At 36.1% G+C, this 19,444-nt stretch overlaps 1 protein-coding gene across 4 annotated transcripts in view; it reads left to right on the top strand.

Annotated features, from left to right (window-relative positions):
- LOC137627825 (annexin B9-like) overlaps positions 1 to 19,444 on the top strand; it is a 236,275-nt gene that overhangs the window by 138,492 nt on the left and 78,339 nt on the right. The window contains exon 1 of one of the 4 annotated variants that reach the window (XM_068359208.1): positions 19,178 to 19,227. The exons of the other annotated variants lie outside the window; for them this stretch is intronic. The gene's annotated coding sequence lies outside the window, so the exon portion shown is untranslated. Of the gene's footprint in view, positions 1 to 19,177; positions 19,228 to 19,444 lie in introns of those variants that run through there. 4 annotated transcript variants of the gene reach the window in all.

The raw sequence follows: 19,444 nt of genomic DNA, 5'->3' as shown, positions 1-19,444 counted from the left end.
GTTGGGTATATATTCAACTGGCAGAATTTTCTGTCTCATGCCTTGTAGTAATTGGCACATTCTTGGCAGGGATTCGAAGACTGGTAGCATTGGAGAAACTTTGTCATGTATAAGACCACATTCTTCTGGTTCCCAAAAACGGTCAATGTTTCCCTGTTTGCACTCATTGAAAGTCAACAGTCAAGAGGCTGAGGTGAAAATTTTAGCCAGCCAGACGACTGGACTCCAAGCTGTAATTCTTAGCTAGCTGAAAAGGTAGCTAGCTAAGACGGTGCTAATCTCAGTGAAAAATCTGCACTCTTTGGTGTAGATGCAACAGTTCCTCCTTTACTTAAACCAGATGGCTCAGTCACTCACTGTCTAAAGGTAAAGGCAACCCTTTTGGCTGATGTTTTTGACAGTAAACAGAGTAATGAAAAACTTGAACTTCCTCATTCCTGTTTTCCTGAGGCTAAACTAACTAGTTTAGCTTTTCGATCTCGTGAAATTAAAGCTGTTGGTGGACCTTGATGCTTATGGAGGTGTAGACCCAAATGGTATTTTTCCTTTGTTTTTTATAAAGACAGCAGATTTCTTAGCTCCAAAGTTATCTGTTATTTTGCGCAAGTTAGCAAGAAGAGGAGCTTTTAGCACTTGTTGGAGAATTGGTAATGTTACTCCTCTATGTAAGTGTGTTTGTGGTAGCTCAAGTTCCACTGATTACTGCCCAATTTCCATAACTCCCATATTATCTAAAGTTTTTGAATGTCTTCTGGCAAAATGTCTTAATAGGTTTGCTGAAGGTAATCATCTATTCCCTAGTTTGTAATTTTGTTTTCGTAAAGGCCTTGGAGCATGTGATGCTCTTCTTACAATCTCCAATGCTGTACAGAAATCTCTTGATTGTGGTTAGGAAGTTTGTATGATTTGCCTTGATTTTAGTGCCCTTGTTTTCAAACTCAAACAGTTGAGAGTGGGTGTATAATTTCTTAGCATTATTATTGATTTTCTAAGTACTGTAATAGATCTCAAAGAGTTGTTGATGATGGGCACCATAGTGAGTATAGGAATGTGATATTCGGTGTTCCACAGGGTAGTGTTCTTGGCCCATTACTTTTCATACTATATACACATGACATGTGGTTTGGCCTAGAAAACAAGCTTGTTGGATATGCAGATGATACTATTCTCTTTGCATCAATTCCATCCCCTGAATGTAGATTTGGGGTTGATGAATCCCTTAATAGAGATTTAGCTAAAATTAGTGCATGGTGCAAATTATGGGGTATAAAGTTGAATCCTAACAAAACTCAAAGTATGATTGTAAGTAGGTCAAGGACGGTGGCTCCTCAACATCCGGATCTCAGTATCGATAATGTTTCTTTAAATTTGTATGACTCTCTTAAAATTTTAGATGTGATTCTCGACAGCAAATATACTTTTGAGAAACACATTAGGTCTGTGTCTTCTTCAATTGCACAAAAAATTGGCTTATTGAGAAAGTCTTACAAGATTTTTGGTGATCAATCTATTCTGAAGAAGTGTTTTAATTCTTTCATTCTACCTTGTTTTGAGTATTGTTCTCCTGTCTGGTCTTCAGCTGCTGATTCTCATCTTATTTTGTTGGACAGTAACTTACGGTCTATTAAATTTCTTATTCCTGATCTAGATATTAATCTTTGGCACCGTCGTTCAATTAGTTCATTATGCATGTTGCATAAGATTTTTCATAACTCTGACCATCCTTTACATTCAGATCTTCCTGGACAGTTCCATCCTGTTTGTAATACTAGGCAGGCAGTTAATTCTAATAGCCAGGCCTTCTCCATCATGAGGATCAATACTACACAGTATTTTAGAAGTTTTATTCCAGCTGTTACTGAGTTGTGGAATGATCTTCCGATCGGGTATTTGAATCAGTAGAATTTCAAAAGTTCAAAGTTGGAGCAATTTTTTTTTATGTTGACCAGGCTGACATGAGTCTTTTTATAGTTTATATATCATATATTGGTTTTTGACGTTGTTAATAGTTTATATATGACATCTGTTTCGACGTTGCTACTGTTTTTAGAATGATTTATTGTTAATTTGTTCTCATCATTTATTTATTTCCTTAATTCCTTTCCTCACTGGGCTATTTTTCCCTGTTGGAGCTCTTGGGCTTATAGCATCTTGCTTTTCCAATTAGGGTTGTAGCTTGAGGGACCCTTTTCTTTTCTGGTTGTAGCAATACGACTTGAGAGTAAACCCATGTAAATGACTTGGAGTTGTATAGCTAACTAAGGAAAATACAAATTGTTTAAAAAGTTATTTAGTATTACTGCTGTTTTCTTTCCACTTCGCACATCTTGTGCACCCCTTTTTTTCTGCATAATTCCCTTACGTATCAATTTTCTTCATACTCTTCCATGAATTTCACAATAGCCACTTTTGGTATGATGCACTTTTTGTGCATATTTTAACTGATTCAAGGCATCCCAAAAAATTCCAGAATATGCCTTATTTTTATGTTTTCTAGATTACAGTCAGGCTATAGCATGACAATGACTCTTGCACTAAAGGCAGCCCGTAAGAGAATTAGATTTTTATAAGATTCCAGAGGAGGAGGGGTACAGCAACGTTGAATAGACAAGGGTAGTTTTTAAGAGTTGCCGGAAATGCAAAATAGGGTGGATATTTACTTTACAAGGGGGGGGGATATAAAGCGAGTGGCGTGTAAATGAGGGAAGTGACCTGGAGGAGAGACTCCTCTTTAGGTCCACGAAAAGAAAGGTTAACAGACAGAGTCTGTCAGTAGGAGAGAAAGTTGTCATAGCAGCAAGTCCCAGTAAGTAGAAGAGACTGGGAGAGGAGTGAAGTAGTTTAAGTCAGAGAGAAAAGAAGTATGTTTAAGCAAATAGGCTTATCTCTGCTCACTGGTTTGCAACGAACTGTCGGAGTAACTCCATGAAGTTGGGGATCCTGGCGAGGGACAGGACTCTGGGGAGGATTTTGAAGCTGAAAGGAATGAGGTGTTCTAAGGGCAGTGACTCAACTTGCTGAGTAAGGAGTTGGGTTGGGTTGGTGGGTATAGGTTGTGGGAGAGGTTCTGCTTGCAGCTAGTTGGCTGGTTCAGTAACAGTGGGCGGCTGGCGTTGTCTCCTCTGGCGAGAAGGTCGCTGGTCCTTGGGCGGCTGAGTTGTAGGAGCTTTTGGTTGTTTGAGCGAGGAAGTGCTCTTCATAGCAGCTTTCCTCTTTAGTTGTTCAGGGCAGCGCCTGTTCCAGGTGTGGTGAGGCCTGGAGCAGTTGGGCACTTGGGCTTTGTTTCTTTTCTGTCCTTGTGAGCCTGGATGCACACTTCTCTGCTGTGTGCTGTGACGCTGGCTGCAGACTCCACTGTCACGGTAATTGCTATTAAAATAATAATACTATTCAAGAGGCGGGTTAGACAAAGTTTAATTTGTATTGAGCAATATATTTTCACAACAAATCATACACAGGTCTGAGTACTTTTAATTAATTCTATAAGTTTTCAATGTGTTAAATAAAATACGTGCTCTTTATTTCATGGTAGCGAGTTATAAAGTACTTGGGAGAATAACGGTCAGGGAACGAAGACTTAACATTTACGTTAATACAGTTTCCACTGGCAATAAAAAAGTCCAAGATAATTTCTAAGTCTAAAAGTGAGGGTTTTGGTTATGGCAAGCAAAGGGGCTATAAATACTGTAACTTCCCCTTTTGAAATCTTAGGCCCAACTGAAGCATGGCTGCGGGCGTGGTTGGTGCATCGCCGGCATTACAGGGCGTGATTCCATGACGTCATGAGAAAAAGACCAATCGTAGTCGCTTTCATCACAGCAAGCCAGATCCAACCGGTAGTCTTCCCCCTCTGAGGCCGTTGTTCCCTCAAGTCCCCCCATCGAACCTGCAAAATAAGGGGGAGGCAGAAAAAACCTTCGTTTGCAATTTGGCCTAGAGATAGACTCTTGTCGCCTGTGAAAGCTGACAAAGCACCTATCCCAGGCGAGCCGGCATCCGGAGGTCATTCACATGACCTCAAACAGAGATTCACAAACAAGGTGTACGTGACACCACAGATGATGGGGGCCTTTGCACTCTTCCTTTTGATGGCCATATCGCTTGCAGTGGTAGCATCTGAGGGGTTCAGGTGTGCATTTGTTACACTAAACACAGTCTACCTCACCCGTTTCTGTGCAACACATAGCATATCTATTATCCTTTCCTACTTTGTGTTTGAGAGCCTGGGTTGGAGTTATAATTCTCCTTTTGTTCCCTTGTACTGGCGTAACATTTCCTACCCTCCTTGTTCTATGTCAATAAGTCTGCTTATTTCATCATGATGACACCACCCTTACCTGGCTGAGTAGTGATACATCACTCTGGATCTGCCTGACGTGTTTCCCTACACCCCCTGCTTAGTCTCACTATCCCAACACACTTTCAAACTGGTAAAAGCAAAGTAGTGTAAGTATTTATGTGCATCACACTCTTAATCTCTTTCTTCTATTGATCGTTTAACTTTACTTCGTTTTCCCTTTTGATGTTGAAGTTCTTGCACTCCCTCTTCATAGCTTTCCTCTTTCTCACTCCTTCAATCTGTTTTTTCTTAATTGCTTTCACCGACAATCAGTCCTGAGTAAATTATTTTCAGTTGAATAGATCTGTGCCGATTAGTTGATTTTAGAATTTTAACAATTCTTTAGTCTCAAATAAGATTTTACCTAAAAAAAAAAAATACTCAAACTCCTCTGAAATTCACTGATTTTCCAAAGATCTTGGAATTCCTACCCAGAAATATATTTCATTTTTAGTATGTTTATAGTGCCATTTCTTAGCGCTAGACTTGCTGACAATAATAAAAACAACTAGCGTAACAAGACTAAAATTCTATACTGAACGACTAAACCAAACTTCCACTCTTCCTGGTTAGTGGAGAAAGATGTTTAGTAGAATTAGATGTAAATTTTTCTTATGTATGCTTAAAAGGAACTAACAATATTAACGAATCTATGTGCAAAAATAAGTTAATCAAATGTGTATATACAAGCGCCTTGCATATGATAAGTGGGAGATTCTTCTGTAAAGGCGGAACTCGCCGTGGAAGGTAGATTATTTGTACAAATTGTCGAACACCGTAGAATATATTTTCTGCCATTTATTCAGTACCAAGTGTTTTTTAAGTTTAACGATATTTCAGATTAAAACAGATTTATAACATACCAATTTGCGTCATATTTATAGGAAAAATTATAATCAAACGTCACGGAAATAACGTAGAATATTCCATTCCTTGAAACCAAGTGTCGATTTAAAATAACGCCGAAATTACTGGTTTGTTAAGCTGTAAAACATTGGTTTGTATTTGATATTCTGGATTGCTCTGTCACCTATCCCGGTGTCCGGGCGAGGATGAGACCTATGTCTTGCAAACTTTCGAAAGAACGACTTATGTCTTGTCTAGCAAATTTACGAAAGAATGACCTATGTCTTTTCTAGTAAACTTACGAAAGAATGACCTATGTCCTGTCTAGCAAATTTACGAAAAAATGACCTATGTCTCGTCTAGCAAATTTACGAAAGAATGACCTATGTCCTGTCTAGCAAATTTACGAAAGAATGACTTATGTCCTGTCTAGCAAATTTACGAAAGAATGACCTATGTCTCGTCTAGCAAATTTACGAAAGAATGACCTATGTCTTTTCTAGCAAATTTACGAAAGTATGACCTATGTCCTGTCTAGCAAATTTACGAAAAAATGACCTATGTCTCGTCTAGCAAATTTACGAAAGAATGACCTATGTCCTGTCTAGCAAATTTACGAAAGAATGACCTATGTCCTGTCTAGCAAATTTACGAAAGAATGACCTATGTCCTGTCTAGCAAATTTACGAAAGAATGACCTATGTCCTGTCTAGCAAATTTACGAAAGAATGACCTATGTCTCGTCTAGCAAATTTACGAAAGAATGACCTATGTCCTGTCTAGCAAATTTACGAAAGAATGACCTATGTCTCGTCTAGCAAATTTACGAAAGAATGACCTATGTCCTGTCTAGCAAATGTACGAAAGAATGACCTATGTCTTTTCTAGCAAATTTACGAAAGAATGACCTATGTCTCGTCTAGCAAATTTACGAAAGAATGACCTATGTCCTGTAGCAAATTTACGAAAGAATGACCTATGTCTTTTCTAGTAAACTTACGAAAGTATGACCTATGTCCTGTCTAGCAAATTTACGAAAAAATTACCTATGTCTCGTCTAGCAAATTTACGAAAGAATGACCTATGTCCTGTCTAGCAAATTTACGAAAGAATGACCTATGTCCTGTCTAGCAAATTTACGAAAGAATGACCTATGTCCTGTCTAGCAAATTTACGAAAGAATGACCTATGTCCTGTCTAGCAAATTTACGAAAGAATGACCTATGTCTCGTCTAGCAAATTTACGAAAGAATGACCTATGTCCTGTCTAGCAAATTTACGAAAGAATGACCTATGTCTCATCTAGCAAATTTACGAAAGAATGACCTATGTCCTGTCTAGCAAATGTACGAAAGAATGACCTATGTCTTTTCTAGCAAATTTACGAAAGAATGACCTATGTCTCGTCTAGCAAATTTACGAAAGAATGACCTATGTCCTGTCTAGCAAATGTACGAAAGAATGACCTATGTCTTTTCTAGCAAATTTACGAAAGAATGACCTATGTCTCGTCTAGCAAATTTACGAAAGAATGACCTATATCTCGTCTAGCAAATTTACGAAAGAATGACCTATGTCCTGTCTAGCAAATTTACGTAAGAATGACCTATGTCTTTTCTAGCAAATTTACAAAAGAGTGACCTATGTCTTTTCTAGCAAATTTACGAAAGAAGGACCTATGTCCTGTCTAGCAAATTTACGAAAGAATGACCTATGTCTTTTCTAGCAAATTTACGAAAGAATGACCTATGTCTTTTCTAGTAAACTTACGAAAGAATGACCTATGTCTTGTCTAGCAAATTTAAGAAAGAATGACCTATGTCTTTTCTAGCAAATTTACGAAAAAATTACCTATGTCTTTTCTAGCAAATTTACGAAAGAGTGACCTATGTCTTGTCTCGCAAATTTATGAAAGAATGACCTATGTCTTGTCTCGCAAATTTACGAAAGTATGACCTATGTCCTGTCTAGCAAATTTACGAAAGAATGACCTATGTCTTGTCTAGCAAATTTACGAAAGAATGACCTATGTCTCGTCTAGCAAATTTACGAAAGAATGACCTATGTCCTGTCTAGCAAATTTACGAAAGAATGACCTATGTCTCATCTAGCAAATTTACGAAAGAATGACCTATGTCCTGTCTAGCAAATGTACGAAAGAATGACCTATGTCTTTTCTAGCAAATTTACGAAAGAATGACCTATGTCTCGTCTAGCAAATTTCCGAAAGAATGACCTATGTCCTGTCTAGCAAATGTACGAAAGAATGACCTATGTCTTTTCTAGCAAATTTACGAAAGAATGACCTATGTCTCGTCTAGCAAATTTACGAAAGAATGACCTATGTCTCGTCTAGCAAATTTACGAAAGAATGACCTATGTCCTGTCTAGAAAATTTACGTAAGAATGACCTATGTCTTTTCTAGCAAATTTACAAAAGAGTGACCTATGTCTTTTCTAGCAAATTTACGAAAGAATGACCTATGTCCTGTCTAGCAAATTTACGAAAGAATGACCTATGTCTTTTCTAGCAAATTTACGAAAGAATGACCTATGTCTTTTCTAGTAAACTTACGAAAGAATGACCTATGTCTTGTCTAGCAAATTTAAGAAAGAATGACCTATGTCTTTTCTAGCAAATTTACGAAAAAATTACCTATGTCTTTTCTAGCAAATTTACGAAAGAGTGACCTATGTCTTGTCTCGCAAATTTATGAAAGAATGACCTATGTCTTGTCTCGCAAATTTACGAAAGTATGACCTATGTCCTGTCTAGCAAATTTACGAAAGAATGACCTATGTCTTGTCTAGCAAATTTACGAAAGAATGACCTATGTCTTGTCTAGCAAATTTACGAAAGAATGACCTATGTCTTGTCTAGCAAATTTACGAAAGAATGACCTGTGTCTTGTCTAGCAAATTTACGAAAGAATGACCTATGTCTTGTCTAGCAAATTTACGAAAGAATGACCTATGTCTTTTCTAGCAAATTTACGAAAGAATGACCTATGTGTCGTCTAGTAAACTTAAGAAAGAATGACCTATGTCTTGTCTAGCAAATTTACGAAAGAATGACCTATGCCTTGTCAAGCAAATTTACGAAAGAATGACCTATGCCTTGTCTAGCAAATTTACGAAAGAATGACCTATGTCCTGTCTTGCAAATTTACGAAAGAATGACCTATGTCTTTTCTAGCAAATTTACGAAAGGACGTATAAATCGGTGACGAATTTCTTAACCATTGTTTTTAAAAACTTTTGTGATATGGTGATTTCTGATATCAATGTTTCTATTTTTTTTTTTTAAATAATATTAGGCTTAAGAAAGGCGAATATTTTATTCTGTGGCGTTTCTTAAGACTAGGCATATATAGGCCTATATCATATAATTATATCTTATGTAAACGGATGTTGGCTTTTTTTTTCAAAAATTTTCGTTGTTCCTGTTCACAGACACTTTAAATTTTAGATTTTTTTTCACCCAATAAAAGTTTTAGCTCTTAATGCCATGATATTTTTAAATGCTTATGATAGTTTATATCAGTATATATTAATAAGTTGTTAGTATTTATTTAAATGTTTCGCTAATTTTGAGCAAATGAATTCTGGTTAATTTGTCCAATCTACAAACAAGTTACGAAATTTTATTTCCATCTCTTATTTCGTAATCAATTCTTTTTTACGGAATGCCATTTTGTCTCATACGAATATATCCTTATAGCCTAACCTCTACAGGTTAATGGGCCTATAAATTAATATATTTTTAATCTTAATCCTTCTATGGAATTCCAGTTCTTATCCATTAATGAGTTTTGAGTATTGCAGCAGAAATAGTACAATATCATGAAAGATTAGACCTAATTCTCATAAGCTCTGTCATTCTTTGCTCTAATCTGCTCATCCAAATGTAGGCCTAGTCTTCATACAGAGCTTTGATGAACCATTTCCAACACGTATTTATGTGTCTATATACACTAGGCAGTGAAACCTTCCTATTTATATTCAATTTTACTTCATGAACTTTATTTTTGTTAATCCCCTTATTTTATGGCATGTTACTGCAAAGTTTCTTGTTGTAAAGTAGAAAAAAAAATAACTATTCATCAAGCTAGTTCTTGTGATGGACAGATTCCTAGCATTGTACTAATATACTTGTGTTATGATTTAATCTTTTACTTCAACTTCCACTGTCTCTGCCAGTCTTTGATATTTACTTCCATTGCTTTGAATACAGCGTAGATTTATTAACCATATTGAATTTCATCTCTGGTATAGGAAAGAAACAACAGCCGAAGTAACCAAGGCCTTTTGGGATCTCGGAACCAAAGTCTCCTGGTTTTTATGGATCGATTTTAGGAAAGAAACAACAGCCGAAGTAACCAAGGCCTTTGGGATCTCGGAACCAAAGTCTCCCGGGTTTTATGGATCGATTTTAGGAAAGAAACAACAGCCGAAGTAACCAAGGCCTTTGGGATCTCGGAACCAAAGTCTCCCGGGTTTTATGGATCGATTTTAGGAAAGAAACAACAGCCGAAGTAACCAAGGCCTTTGGGATCTCGGAACCAAAGTCTCCCGGGTTTTATGGATCGATTTTAGGAAAGAAACAACAGCCGAAGTAACCAAGGCCTTTGGGATCTCGGAACCAAAGTCTCCTGGTTTTTATGGATCGATTTTAGGAAAGAAACAACAGCCGAAGTAACCAAGGCCTTTGGGATCTCGGAACCAAAGTCTCCCGGGTTTTATGGATCGATTTTAGGAAAGAAACAACAGCCGAAGTAACCAAGGCCTTTGGGATCTCGGAACCAAAGTCTCCCGGGTTTTATGGATCGATTTTAGGAAAGAAACAACAGCCGAAGTAACCAAGGCCTTTGGGATCTCGGAACCAAAGTCTCCCGGGTTTTATGGATCGATTTTAGGAAAGAAACAACAGCCGAAGTAACCAAGGCCTTTGGGATCTCGGAACCAAAGTCTCCCGGGTTTTATGGATCGATTTTAGGAAAGAAACAACAGCCGAAGTAACCAAGGCCTTTGGGATCTCGGAACCAATGTCTCCTGGTTTTTATGAATCGATTTTAACGTTGCATTACTGGCGCCCATCCAAAATCAGCAGGATGCTGAGCATAGGATAAGCTCCCGACCCTCGTAAGGCTAGGACTAGAACCACTAGGCATGTTCTAGTCAAGGCCAATCTATAGAGGTCGGTCGGACAGAACTATCATCTTCCCGCCACTGGCTGACTGTGACGTCACTCCGGCTCCAACTGGTGATTCTCTGTTAGGCCGTGGCTTTGTATATTAAGGCATTATTGTTATTTCCTTTGAATTATTCTTCCTCTTGACTACTTAATTTGATACTTCCGTTATCAGAAAATTCTGAGACAAAGCCACGGCCCAACAGAGAATCACCAGTTGGAGCCGGAGTGACGTCACAGTCAGCCAGTGGCGGGAAGATGACAGTTCTGTCCGACCGACCTCTATAGATTGGCCTTGACTAGAACATGCCTCGTCTATTCCACGATCTACTTTAGGTTCTAGAATCTAGAGCTTTTAAATATATATCAAGCTCCCACTAGACATTCGAAAGACTGGAGATGTATAGACTTTCAAGCAGAAACTGGTAGACTTCTCTTGTTTTCTAAGTGCTTCGATAATGTGTTTTTTGCCAATAAACACACATTATGCTATGTGATATGCTAAATACCTAAGAATGTATATGATAAAGTCATGTTGTAGGTCGTGTAGGGCACAGGGTTCCCCTGTCTGATAGGACCAGAATAAACAGTCCATAGAAAAGATAGTTTGAGGGAAGGTTGTTGTAAATTGCCTGGCCCTTCCGGCCTGACAGACTCGTATAATAGGCCTAATGCAACCGGTAATGGGGAATGTTATTCATACATATCATACCGGAAATCAGCTGTTCGTCATTGAATTTGTCAGCTGACATAATATAGAAAAATAGATATCACTCAAGTTACATTCGGATATGAAAGCACACAATTTGTAAAGTTTATACAAAACTAAGACCTTATTGAAAATATCTAACTTTCTCGTTTGCCAGGATAATTACAGAGATACCTATTAAAAACGTCCCTGCCTTGTGATCTGCTGGACTGGGGTTCGAGTCACGCTCAAGCTTGATAGTTTTTTTTATTTATTTATTTTTTTTTTTTTGTCTGCAACATCACCATCCTTGTGAGACTAGGATTGAGTGTTTGTGGGGGGGGGGAGAATATGGGTCTACATGCTGAGTCATCAGTAGCCATTGCCTGGCCCTCCCTGGTCCTAGCTTGGATGGAGGGAGGGGTAGCTTGGGTGCTGATCATATATATATATATATATATATATATATATATATATATATATATATATATATATATATATATATATATATATATATACATGGTAATTGTTTACAAGACCACGCTCTGCATTTACTCCCAAATTATGCAGTCCTGCAGCTCTCCTCTTCTTGTATAGTAATTAAGAGGTTCTTTAAATGCTGGGAAAGCAAAAAATGGCAAGATATGTTGAGGAAGGGGGAAGGGGTTATAAAAAGAAAATAGCTCGGGTTCCTCACTAAACCACTTGGAACTGACATGTCAACATAGTCAACCAAACAGAAGTTCGTGATGCCAGCGTACATTTGATATACTATTTTCAAAATATACTTAATTAAAAATGGATTAATTACTCAAAAGTGTCCATAAAATATGCAAATTACAAATAGTGACACTTTTGCTGTATTAGAGCATCTTTAGGTGAGGACTTAAATAAAAAAAAAAGAGTAACCATTCACGAAATGTAGCGTTTCAAAAAGAGCAATATCAACTTGGCGAACAAGCGTATATTGTGATACGCCTATTTGTAATATCATTTAAATCACCATTTACGCTTGAGTGTAAATAAAACGTACCATACAAAAATGTTTTAACGAACATATATGACATCATAAAATCGTTCATATCGTTGAAAGTTGCGACACTGCATAACATAAACGAGGGTGGTCCAACCTCTTCCATGCCAAGGGCCACATTACCTGAAATCCTTGGATGGCACAGGCTGAAAAATAAGATTAATATTAGAATTAGAATTCCTGGTGCAATAACTGAAGGGGAGCAGCTTCCCCCAAGGGGGGAATCCCGCAAATGCGGAAGATTCATTTTCTTTATATAAATGATTTTTTTTTTTTTTTTACCAAGTATGTAGATGCACTTGGAGAGTTTACATACCGTGTCATAAGATTTTCCCCCATACTTATTTTATGAATATTTTGTTTTTCCGACGCAAGGAAAAAAAAATAATATAAGGTCAAAATTAAGAATTCAAAGCTTATATAATTCTGTTAATATTTAACTTCAAATCATAATTAAAGTGCATATGATATACAAAAAGAGAAAAAAAAGATTAAGACAACTCAGATGCTAGTATTTAGTATTAATTACTAACCATAAGACAAGAAAAAATAGAACCTTTCACAGTTCTACTACTGTTTAATTTCAAAATACTGTACCATCAAAGTAAATCTACACACACAACCACAATCATATATGATATATATATATATCTATATATATATCTATATATATATATATATATATATATATATATATATATATATATATATATATATATATATATATATATGTGTGTGTGTGTGTGTGTGTCTGTCTGTCTGTGTGTACGTATGTATATATATTTATATATATGTGTGTATACTTATATATATATATATATATATATATATATATATATATATATATATATATATATATATATATATATATATATATATATATATATATATATATATATATATATATATATACGGGTAACTGACTTGTGTCACTTACATCAGTGCTGTCATCTAAATCCAGTAAAAAGTACTTGCGATGTTTCATTATATTTTTAAGTTCCATGGAAACATGCTGATCAAATTCATTCACTCTTCTCGCAACTCTTTGGTAAGAGAAAGAGACACTTTCAAATTTTTTGACTACCAGGTACATATTCTTCAGCAAACTCTTGTGCTATTTTACCGCACACTGCGTTATTAATTCTCCACCCCTAAATGATTTTCTATTTCTTATAAGCACCAAAGTAACTTCTTATAAAGCAGCAAGACTAGCTGTTTGTGGTTTTTCAGAAGTTTAACTGCAAAACAGAGGCAAGCTGAAAACTATTCGAAACAACAGGGGCTCCATCCCCATTCCGTTCACGGGGTTTTCCCGAATCTTGTTACGTTTATATTTGTTATTGTTATTATTATTATCCTATCTACCGTCAAAAGTATAATAAACATTGGTGCTGAACGCATGGTTTGGAGAGAGAGAGAGAGAGTACTGAAATTCTACTATAATGTGTGATTTTAATTTCATTTCATTATTCATCATTTTTTCATTTTTTTATTATTTTGGAGGGATCATTTAGGTCCAGTAAGGTTTCGACACATTAAATCATACTGTATAATTATGTTAGTGTTGGAGGGCCACCAAAAATCCCCTCGTGGGCCACATTTGGCCCGGGGGCCTGTAGTTGGACCACCCTGCTCTAGTCTTATAGGTAGTGCGATAATGGCCTTTGTACCATGGCCTTCTATTGTCTTGGATTAGAGTTCTCTTGCTTGAGGGTGCACTCGGGTACGCTTATGTCTTCTTTCTCTTCCTATTGTTTTTTGAAGTTCTTATAGTTTATAAATGAAAGATCTAATTTAATGTTGTTACTGTTCTTAAGATATTTCATTTTGATGGTTATTACTTCTCTTGTAGTTTATTTATTTCATTGTTTCCTTTCCTCATTGGGCTACTTTTCACTGTTGGAGCCTTTGGGCTTATAGTATCTTGCTTTTCCAACTTTGGTTATAGCTTAGCCTGTAATAATGATAATCTGGTAATTGAATCACTGAAACTTCAGAAGTTCAAACTTGTTGCACTTTCCCTTTTGAAGCCTTGACTTTGTAGCATGCTTCTTTTCGAATTAGGGTTGTACCTTGCCCAGTAAAAACAATATTAGTCATAATAATCGATGATATTTTACCCGATCATCATCATCATCATAATCTTGTATGATCATGTTTACCCGAGAACTGTAATTGGTCCTTGTATGATCATGTTTGCCCGAGAACTGTAATTGGTCCTTGTATGATCATGTTTGCCCGAGAACTAATTGGTCCTTGTATGATCATGTTTGCCCGAGAACTGTAATTGGTCCTTGTATGATCATGTTTGCCCGAGAACTGTAATTGGTCCTTGTATGATCATGTTTGCCCGAGAACTAATTGGTCCTTGTATGATCATGTTTGCCCGAGAACTGTAATTGGTCCTTGTATGATCATGTTTGCCCGAGAACTGTAATTGGTCCTTGTATGATCATGTTTACCCGAGAACAGTAATTGGTCCTTGCAGGATCATGTTTACCCGAGAACTGTAATTGGTCCTTGTATGATCATGTTTGCCCGAGAACTGTAATTGGTCCTTGCATGATCATGTTTACCCGAGAACTGTAATTGGTCCTTTCATGATCATGTTTACCCGAGAACTGTAATTGGTCCTTGCATGATCATGTTTACCCGAGAACTGTAATTGGTCCTTGCATGATCATGTTTACCCGAGAACTGTAATTGGTCCTCTTAACTGGTAATTCGAATAAAGATATTTGGGGGGATTTTATCTGTGTTCCTGTTCATCGTGTGTACCACTCGTTATCTTTACTTAACTGGCTCACCCTTCTGCAAAATGGTTGTTCTTCTAGTGACGCTCTGTTCATATCAGAGCACTTTCTTTTCTTACTTTGACTCAATATGGAAAGACGTTGTGAACAATAGTGCTTGACTGCAAAACAGAGGCAAGCTGAAAACTATTCGAAACAGCAGGGGCTCCATCCCCATTCCGTTCACGGGGTTTTCCTTAATCTTGTTATATTTGTATTTGTTATTGTTATTATTATTATCCTATCTACCGTCAAAAGTAAAATAAACATTGGTGTTGAACGCATGGTTTGGAGAGAGAGAGAGAGAGAGAGAGAGAGAGAGAGAGAGAGAGAGAGAGAGAGAGAGAGAGAGAGAGAGAGAGAGAGAGAGAGAGTACTGAAATTCTACTGAAATGTGTGATTTTAATTTCATTCCATTATTCATCATTTTTTTTATTTTGTTAGTATTCAGGAGGGATCATTTAGGTCCAGTAAGGTTTCGACACATTAAATCATACTGCATAATTAGGTCAGTGTTGGATGGCCACAAAAAATCCCATCGCGGGCCACATTTGGCCCGAGGGCCTGTAGTTGGACCACCCTGACATAGACTTCAAATTACGTCTCTCTCTCTCTCTCTCTCTCTCTCTCTCTCTCTCTCTCTCTCTCTCTCTCTTATTAAAACTTTTCACTACAAAAACACCAAGGCCAATTTAATAGGTTAGATTTCTTTAAATACCAGTGACTACATGCATGAACATGAATAACAATTTGTCTCCTTATTCGTTGCATAACAAAGTACTTTAGCCCTGTACACTTTCAGAGTGAACAAAGTCTTAGTTCTTTAACGTTAACCTGTTTATTTACTTGTTTTGGGTTTAAATCCAACCCTCCACCGAAGTCGAGTGAACTACTTCTCGGGCGGGTCCATATTAATCATCTAACGAAACATTTTCATTATAACTTATACAATTCTTTGATTGTAGCATCTTCCAAATCATATGATCTTGTGAAAAGTAATGTCTTTAGTTTCTTCTTAAATTCAATTGCTCCCTTTAGGTCCTTCATTTCAGTTGGCATTTTATTATAATGTCTAGGCGTACAGTAGCTAAAAGCCCTTTCACCAAATTTACTATTTGTTCTTGGTTCAGATAGCCTATGTTTGTCACTCATGTGTCTTATGTTAACATTTGTTTCTAGTTGTAGTTTGTTCAGGCATTCTTTTAGATATTTTGGTTCATTTTGGTTCAGTATCTTAAACGTTAGTAAAAGTAGCTATGCACTTAGTCATCTGCATTCTCCATAACAGAAAATATAAGTGGTGTCTGTTTTTCTTTAACTGAACATTACTTTCAGTTCTATTATCTTACCTAACGTTTTTAGATCTAATTCCATCATTTTGTGATTTTTCATACTATATAGGCTATTTCAGAGAAAGCAACCTTTTTAACGTACTGTTTATATTTGATTTCCGTCAGTCAAATTATTTTCGTAATTTGTAATAGATTTAAACTACCGCTGAAACACACGTACAGTTCGTAATCTTTTTCATGCTTTTAATAGCCGTTCGTGTTTTTTTTTTATAAATCTTGGGTTGAAGGTTGATTGGCAAACATTTAAGGATCATGGATGTCTTGATAGAATGGGAGGATCATAGAAAGAATGTAGTTTCTACTGATGAGTTGGAGTGTATCGATGGAAGTGAGTTTAAGATGGGACAAAAAAATCCGAATGCACTGGAAGGGGAGGTACTATTATGGGACTATCTTATTAATTGAAAGAGATTCAGATATAGAAGAGGAAAGTCATAATGATGAAAACTTGCCTCTTAGTACCATTGCAAAAAAGACACAAGCTAAGGATGACGACTAAAGGTACCCTGTCACTTGCGCGACTTTTTGCCACGAATTTGTCGTGGCAAGTCGTGACATTTTGTGGCACGAACTGGAAAATAAAAAAAAATAAAAAAATTACCTCAGAACCACGGCCTACCTGTCCACATTGACACGAACTGGCACGACGAGTTCACGACAAGTTCATGCATAGTTTGCGCACTTCCCTCATCGTCCCGACAAGTTCACGAACAGTTCGGGCATAGTTCACGACCCGGTCACGAAATTTTGTCGTGACCAAAATTTTGAACATTTCAAAATTCTCGTCACGACAGGTTTACGAACACTTCACGCCAATTCACGACGAGTTGTCGTGACAATGTGTGCCACAAATTCGTGCAAGTGTCAGCCTGGCTTTACCGTTATCAATTCTGAAGGCCAAACTAAAGCCACAACGAACTGAAAATCAACACAACGAAAACAAGTTGAGTGAAGAAAATGAAAACGCCGTGATTCCAGCTGAAAATGAGACTAGCGACAACGAGAGCAAAAATACCTCCATTATATACATATATATACATATATATATATATATGTATATATACATATATATACATATATATACATACATATATATATATATATATATATATATATGTATATATATATATATATATATATATATATATATATATATATATATATATATATATATATATATATATATATATATATATATATATATATATATATATTCAGTTACTAGGCAATTTTAATCACTCTCTCTTGCCTCTGCCATTCATGAGTGGCCTTTAAACATCTATATTTTTCGCAATTTTCAAAAGTCCATAGTGAAAAGTTTTCTTCATCTTATGACTGGCACATATGTAGCAAATTCCTTATATTATCTAGGCCAGATTATACCCACAAATTTTCATAGTTCGTCAATCCTTTGTTTTCTCTTCCTTTCCCCGCTTCATTTGCAATCTCTAGGGACCCATTCTGTAATTCTTAATGTCCATCTATTATCTGCCTATTTTATTTTAAGTTTTTATATATATATATATATATATATATATATATATATATATATATATATATATATATATATATATATATATATATACATACATACATACATACATACATACACACAAACAACATCAAATGTAAACGTTTCTAGTCCACTGAAAGACAAAGGCCTCGGGCATGACAATTCATGTGTAGGGTTTGGCCAGTGCAGAAAGGATATATATATATATATATATATATATATATATATATATATATATACATATATATATATATATATATAATATATATATATATATATATATATATATATATATATATATATATATATATATATATATATATATGACCCAATCTAGGTCGTATTAAGGGGGTTCACACTTCACATCTTGGGGGAAACAAAGATAGAGAAAATCCATTCTATAGTTAACACAATTTGAGAGGGAAGGTCATGCACAAATGATAGTCGAATTGTTGATTTTACACATGCTGTATTATCTTAAGTTTACAAGGGCGCCCTTAATTAGGATTACGTTACGTTGAGACAAAACCCTTAGAAAAATGGTACTCCGGTCGGCACGCATGCTGGCACCCGTGACACTCTCTGTAGACCTCCAAAACCAGACTAACGCCCATAGGCTCTTTCCCCATCGCCCATAGATGGGCATCGCGATGCCTGATCAATGATTGGTTGTTTTGACCTGAAAGTCTCATGAGAACCAATAGGGAGAGATTTTGGGGACGCTAACTTTTAACGAACATTTTTGAGTGCCCAAGCCACGCTGATAACGACATTCTCAAAGTGCCACCCAAGCCACATCTTAACCGTCTTTCCTTTAACAAAGAAGAAAAATCTGTTGGCACTCACTCATCCCAATCAGTAACAACCTGACTGTGATTAGCTCATATATAAATATATATATATATATATATATATATATATATATATATATATATATATATGTGAGTATGTATGTATGCGTGTATATATATATATATATATATATATATATATATATATATATATATATATATATATATATATATATATATATATATATATATAAATTATTGTTAACCAAAATATAGAATTATGTACCAACAAAAGGCAGTCCCCTTTACAGCAGTAGCGATCCATGGCCCTAGCAAACACGATGAAAGCCTTCTACCACATAGCCCCAGTCTGTTAACAATCTGTGCATAACGTCCTCCAAATTAATACAGGAATCAATCACTATCAAAATTAATACAGCTATCAGTCACTGTCAAAATTAATACAGCTATCAGTCACTATCAAAATTAATACAGCTATCAATCACTATCACAAATTTTCGACACGATGTAACAGTATTAGCAGCCAGTCGATGAATTATCAGATAGTGGAATGTTATCTGATAAAACACTGATGATAAAACCATTTTTTAGACTTGATTCTTGAGTTTTGTGTAACTACTAACAGTTTCCTTCTGGTGGATTTTCGTACAGAGTTGAGAAGGTATTTCACATTATTTATTTTCTTGTCTTTTATTTTGTTCTGGGAAGTTTGTGACACTGTTTTTCCTTAAGGTTTAAAGGGAAGTTTGTGACACTGTTTTTTTTCCTTAAGGTTTAAAGGGAAGTTTGTGACGCTGTTTTGACTAAAGGTTTAATCATTGTTCGTATCTAACAAGCTTTTTAATTTAGTCAAACTTCTCGATAACATGAAAACCGGT

Source organism: Palaemon carinicauda, chromosome 35 (genome assembly GCF_036898095.1).
Source record: "Palaemon carinicauda isolate YSFRI2023 chromosome 35, ASM3689809v2, whole genome shotgun sequence".
Taxonomy (NCBI): Eukaryota; Metazoa; Arthropoda; class Malacostraca; order Decapoda; family Palaemonidae; genus Palaemon; species Palaemon carinicauda.
The sequence above is the reverse complement of the archived record's forward strand: the minus strand, read 5'-3'. Positions and strand labels throughout refer to the sequence as shown.